The sequence below is a fragment of the Gracilinanus agilis genome, chromosome 3, assembly GCF_016433145.1.
Source record: "Gracilinanus agilis isolate LMUSP501 chromosome 3, AgileGrace, whole genome shotgun sequence".
In the NCBI taxonomy this organism is placed as follows: domain Eukaryota; kingdom Metazoa; phylum Chordata; class Mammalia; order Didelphimorphia; family Didelphidae; genus Gracilinanus; species Gracilinanus agilis.
In genome coordinates, this window is record NC_058132.1 from 74,433,163 (window position 1) to 74,440,136 (window position 6,974).

Consider the following 6,974-nt stretch of genomic DNA (forward strand, 5'->3'; position numbering starts at 1 on the left):
AGGGAGGGAGGGAGGGAGGAAGGAAAGGAAAGGAAAGGAAAGGAAAGGAAAGGAAAGGAAAGGAAAGGAAAGGAAAGGAAAGGAAGAGAGAGAAAGAAGGAAGGAAGGAAGGGAGGGAAACAGAAGGTATGACATTAGCTTGGTAGACAGGATATTAGAGTAGAACAGAAGCAAAGTTTTCTGGGAGTGGCCTTGGGATCATAAAAGTATATACATATATATGTATATATATATTTCTATTTAGAGATATAGATAGAAGGAACTATTCATTTTACAGATAAGAAAACTCAAAGTCCAAAAAGATTGATTGGCTTTTTTTAAAAATTCAAGATCACACAAGTAATAAGGAGAATTTGAACCCAGGACCTTTGACTACAAATACATCCTCCTTTCCTCTGCACATGTTGCTAAATTCTGAGAGACCAAGTTATATGCTAGCCAGCACCAGGGAGAGGCTCACTTTGAAAACAGAAGAAATGAGAGGGAGGCAATTTAAAGAGAGTAGAGAAAGGTTTTTCCTTTCCCTAAACTCCCTGGGGAGTTGCTAGTGGGAGGTTTCCCTTGGAGTCCCCAAAGACTTTCCTTGGCCCTGTGTCATCCATTATTTTTATCAATAACATGAATGTAGGCATAGATGTCACACTTAATCAGATTTGTCTATGACACAAAAAAGTCTCAAAAGACTAAATCTAAAAAGATGAAATTGAGTGTAAAGTCCTACACCTGAGCTCAAAAAGAAATTGATTACATAAATACAGGATGGAAATGAGGCTAAGCACTAGGTCTCATGAAAGAGACTTGGGAGTCTTAGTGGACCAAAGTCTCAGAACTGAGAGGCTCAGAACTCAGAAGTTGATGCAATCTTATTATATAAACAGATGTGTTGTGTCCAAAATGAGGGAGGTAAGAGTGTCACTGACAGTTCTGCCCTAATCAGAGCACTTCTGAATCATCCTATCTTCAGTTCTGAGCGCCACCTTTTAGGACAGACAGAGGTAATGGAGATGCTGGCCAATGAGGGGCCCATCTTTGGAGCATGCTCAGATTTGCCTTTCCTGGTAGGTTATACAAAATGTGCTCAAAATTCCCTGTTTGGTTCCAATCCAACACATGGGGGACAAGTGAGCCTACTTCTAGCCCTGAATGACTCAGAGGTCTGGATGGTGCGGTAACAGAAAGTTTTCTATTGGCCAGAAGGACTGAAGCTAGAACTGAATTCATGTACCAAAGGATCCTGTTCTTACACCTCTTGTGATTTTTCCTTCCTTGTGGATAGCACCCCAAGAAATGATATGGCCTCCCCAATGGGGAGAAAGGCAGTGGTGGTTTTGTCTCCTCGCCCAGCCACCACAAGCCTGTAAACACGTGATGCCTCTGTTTCTCTGGTCTCTTCTCTGTTTATTCTCTTCTGATAGGAGAGTTCTAAGGAGGGTGCACCCAGGCAACAAAAGAGTTTGGAAGAGTTATGAGAGTCTGGGAGAATTTTCACCAGGAACCAGAGCCAATAGCAACAGCAGCCAAGTCTAATAAGGCGCTAGTACAACAACTTGCTTGGCTTGTCCCGGCGTTGGACGGACCCATTAGTAGAGGCATCAGTGTTCCTCACACAGCCAGCCCAGCTGATCAAGGAGCGACCATCTTTCCCAGACACCTGAAGTAAACTTGGTAAGGCTCTGAAAAGAGAAACAAAAAACCCAGAACAAGAAGTCAAAAGGTAACCCTCAGCTCTGTATGTTCCCTCATGTGTGTCTTGTTCAACTTTGTAATTGTGGTGCAATGGATAGACTGCCAGATCTGGAGTTAGGAAGACTGAGTTCAAATCTGGCCTCCGACACTTTTTAGCTATGTGACCCTAGGCAAGTCATTTTTGTTTGTCTGAAATTCCTCCAATGTAAAATGGGGATGATAATAACATCTACCTCCCAGGATTGTTGGGAGGACCAAATGAGATAATAATTGTAAAATGCCTAGCACAGGGTCAGGCCTACAGTAAGTGCTATCTATATAAGTGTTCATCATTATTATTTAAGCTTGAGTTCACTCTCCCCAGGAATGGGGGAAGAGGGAAGAGAGAAAGAGAAGAGAGAAAGAGAGAGAATAAGGGAGCAGTGTGCCTCCTAGTTTGGGGGGGGGATTGTTTTTGTAACATCTGTTCTTGCCATACTTTCTCAGTAAAATAATATCCCTTTTTCAAAGCAAATTGATGACACTAGTTGATCACTATAGGAGAGCACACTAGATGGGGCTCATGAGCAACAGTATTAGAAGGCATAACCCCCAAAGGGCTCCCCTTACTGCTTTGAAGAGGGAAGCCATCTGCTATCTTCTGGAGGCCCGAACCATTGGTGTGAGTGGGAGCTGAGGGAGGAAGCCCTAAGAGGGTGCTTCGCCAAAAATCTGGACCATGTGCACTACATTGAAGAGATCCTGAACTGGAGTCCAGAGTTAGGGATCTCAGCCTTGAGTCTGCCTCTGATGACGTGGGTATCCTTGGGCAAGCCATGGGCCTCACTTTCCTCACTTGTCAAAATTAAGAGACTGCTTTACGTGACCTCGAGGTCCCCTCCTGCAGTGGAGGAGAAGTAGAAGGGGGTCACAAGAGCTGTCTTTAAGAACCTGAAGGGCTACCCTGGGGAAGAGAGATTAGTCTGATCATTTGAGTCCAGACAACAAAACTAGGAGTCGTGAATGGAGGGAAATGGCCAAGAAGATCTAGGCTCGAGCTAAGGACAAACTGCCTAAGACTGAGAGCTGTCCAGCAGGCAATGAACTGCCTGAGAAGGAAGCTCATCCCTTGTCGGTTGTGACTGACTCTTCGCAATCCCATGGACTCCATCTATGGAGTTTTCTTGTCAAAGAACCTGGAGTGGTTTGCCATTTTGTTCTCCAGCGACAGTCAGAAGTTAAGTGGCTTGTCCAAGGTCACTTCATTCAATTGTTCCTGAGGTTGGATTTGAACTCAGATCTTCCTGCTCTAAGCCCGATACTCTATCCACTACACCAGCTACCTACCTATCCTTACGCCTCATTGACAGTGGTTCAATCCTCTTTCAGTCTTATCCCACTCTCATGATCCCTTTTGGTAGAGCCCTTCCATTAGAGGCTCCATGGCTCCTTGTTTTAGACATCACAGAGGAGATTCCTAATTAGATATACAAGTCGTCCAAGGTCCTTTCTAATTTGGAATTGGGGGATCTTGTGACTGTCTCTTAGCTACTTGCCTGCTTATGTAGGGAAGTGGCTGGAGTTGACTGCCCTCTGCCTAGGCTCCAAGGCCACCCATCCCCCCCTCCTCACCCCCTCCCCACCCAAAAAAAAAAATCCAGTCCCAAATGCTTTGGAAAACATAGGCAGGAGCAGATGGCAGGGACAGATGGAGGGGATGGCATCTTCAGGCAGAATTACAGACGCAAATGCTTATAAAGTGATTGGAATCTCAAGGCCATGGTAGGTTCCAGGTCCCAGGATCCCCATGAGTGTGGGAAAGGTAGGATGGACCCAGGGAAGAGAGAAATGCCCGGGGTTGGGAGTTGGGGGGAATCTGGCTCAAGCGTCTGGGTGGCCCCACCCTCGGATGTTCCATCCTGGGCTCCTAAGCAGGGACCACCCCCGCAGACACAGATGCCAGGATGTGGGTAGGAAGAGGCCAGGACACTCCAGTCTGTTCTGGGGATGGGGAAAGTGTGTGTGTGTGTGTGTGTGTGTGTGTGTGTGGGTGTGTGTGTGTGTGTGGCAGCTGGGATCCCCCATGGGGACAGGGATTTCAGCACAGAGGACACCTCCCTGATGCAATGAGGAGAGGAAATCCCAATCCCATAGAAGAAGGTAACTCCAGCCTAAACCCTCTGCCTAGAATGTGTCCTCCCCTTCTTGGCTTCGTCTCCAAGCGTTAAAGCCTATCTCTAATGTCACTGTTTCCAGGAAGCCTGCTTTGACCCCTCCTGCTGGGACCTAACTCTTCATTTTGCAGCCTGTGAAACCCTGTGTGTGTTGTGCCCCGGAAAATTCCCTTCTATTTACTTGGCATATATTTTGTGTAAACTTATATTCACATCCCAAAAGAATATAAACTCCCTGAGGGCAGGGATTACTTCATATCCTTCTAGTATAATGCCTCACATGTAGTACATATTTACTAAATACTTATTGATCGAGAGAGTCCTGGACTTAGGGTCAGGGAGTTTGGGGTCAGTTCCTGGCTCTGATAATCCCATTGGGTGGGACAAATCACTTTGCCTCAGTTCCCTCCTCTCTAAAAGGAGAAAGTTGGACTGAATGATCTTTGAAGTTCCTTCCAGGTCCACATTCCAGGGCTTCTCTAGTCAGTGTCCCCCTCTGTAAAGTGATCATCTTATCTCATAGGGCTGTGGTGAGAAAAGGATTTTATAAAGTTCAAAAGGCTCCAGAAATTGAGTTATCTTTATTTTTTAACCCCTTCCATCTGAGAATCAATACTGTGCATTGGTTCCAAGGCAGAAAAGCAATAAAAGCTAAGCAATAGAAGTTAAGTGAAGCCAAAAAGTGTCTGAGGTCAGATTTGAACCCATGACCTCCCATCTCTAGACCTGACTCTCAATGCACTGAGCCACTATCCTTTATGTTTAACCTATTTATCAGAGCATTTATACTATCATAAGGCTGAAAGGGACCTCTGAGGTTATCTAGTCCTATTCCAGAGGAGAAAACTAGGACCCAGAGAAATTAGGGAGTCAGCATCAGAGGTAGGATTTGAATCCAGGTCTTTGAACTCCAGAACCATAGCATTGCTTTGTAATGGTGCATATGATAAGTTATCTGTATATGTGTCTTATTCTCTCACTAGACTGCAAGCTCCGTGAGGACAAGATCACTTTGATGCTTTCTATCTACTATTCCTCATATATTTTATACATGATTGACTCTTTCCCTCTATTTCCAGGTGGGGGTGCATCTGTCAGAAATGAGACACCCTGGAGGTTAGGGCTTTACCTCAGTCCGCTCTGAAAGTGAAAAGTCTCCTGAGCCATGGGCCAGACAAGATGTCAGAACTGCCTCCAGGGTGTGGAGGGAAAAATGATTTGGCCCTGCGTGATGCCTTCTCACAAGGCACCTCTAGAACCCTAGAGATCGTAGACTTGCCGTGCCCCTGGCACTGCCCTGGGGTATCCTCTCCCCTGGATGAACTAAACTGCCAGCCCCCCACTTGACCCAAGGAATGAAATCTGTACCTGATGCCTAAACTACTCTCAGCAGTCCAGGGACCGAAGACAGCCCTGAGGGACTGATGATGACAAGGGCTCTCCCCAGCCAGAGGAGGACCTGGCAGAGCACGAATGCACATGGAACCGTGTCTTTTCTTGCCTTGTTTCCTTCAGGAGATTTTTCTTACGCGTGTGACATATGTCTTCTTTCACGACACAAGGAATAGGGAAATGTGTACTGCGTGACAATATTGGAATAATCTACATCGGAGGAGGGAACGAAAGGAGGGGAGGGCAGGATCTGGATTGCAAAAGGTCAGAAAGTAATTGTTAAAAAATGGTTCCTCTGGGTAATGGAAGAAATCATAAAAGGCCTAGGTTGGCAAAAACAAAAACAAGACCAGAATATGTCCCCGACTCATAGTAGAGCAGATGCTGAGCTGGGTTGGTCGGAGATCTCAATGAACTTGGGAAAGGGAGAGAGAGTCGGTGCCATATCTAGGAACTGGACGGAGCAGAGGCTGAGAACTTGGAGCCCTTGGGATCCACAGGGCAGACACAAGGAAGGACTTGCCCACGGAGAATGAGGATGGGGAGGCTTTAGAAACTATTCACTGCCATCTTCTGAGGGGATTGAAACCCTGATTGTGGGGGTGTGGAAAGGGAGAGGAAGCCCAATGTCTCTGGATAAATTTTCATTTAAGTGAGGGATGGAATGACCAGCTATGAAAGACATGGAGCCTGCCAATCCCTCCTGCCATTATTATTCAGGCCTTGGATCTCTCCCAGTCAAGAGAGTCATAGGGCATCAGAGTTCAAAGGGAGCTCAGAGGTCATAGTGTCCAGCACTCCCATCTTACAAATGGGCACAGTGCTTGGAGCCTGAAGCACCACCCAAATCCCAAAAGCCAGTACTGGCTGCCCATCATTCCCACTCCCCGCCTCAGAGGCCACCAGCTCTTGGAAGCCAGGAAGGTCATTGCACAATAAGGAGGAGGGAGTGAGAAGAGAGGCTGTACTCTGTCTCTTTCCTCTCTTCATCTCTGTGTCTCTCTCTAGCTCCATTTTTGCATTCTCTGCCTCTCTACCTCTGGCACCTCCATTCTTGCCTGGGTCTACCCCACTGTTTCTCTGTCTTCCTCCTTCCCTTAGTCTGCATCTTTGAGTTTCTATTTGTCTGTCCCTCTTGCTCCCTCTCTCTCCCTGTCTTAGCTTCCAAGCCTATCTCTGAGCCTCCATATCTCCCCACATCTGAGTTTCTCTGTCTCTTCCCTCTCTCCATCTCAGTCTCTCTCCCTCTATTTCTGAAGATTTCCCTTCCGCCTTTGAATCTGTCACTCTTTCTATTTCTGAGGCTCTCCTTCCCTCAGTTTTAGGATTACTCTCACTCCACATCTGCCTTTCTCTGCCTCCACTTCTGAGTCTCTCTGTATCTCCCCTTCATCTGTGAGTCTCCCTATCTCTGGGCCCTGTCTGAACCTCTGCCACCATCTCTGAGTCTCTTGCTCCTTTTATTATCTCTGAAGATTTCCCTCTATCTATGAATTTTCCTCTGTCTCTCCATTTCTAAGGCTTTCTTTTCCCCTACATCTCAGGGTCTTCCTCCCTTCATCTCTGACTTCCTCTATCCTCCATCTCTGAGTCTCTCTGTCTCTGTCTTCATCTTCATCTGTGAGCTTCCCTATATCCCTCCTTGTCTAGTCTCTGACTCCATCTCCCTCCCTTCTGGGTTCCTCTGTCTCACAAACTCTCCTCAGGGAAGCCGTGGGGGATTCCCTCAGTTTCCATGGTGAC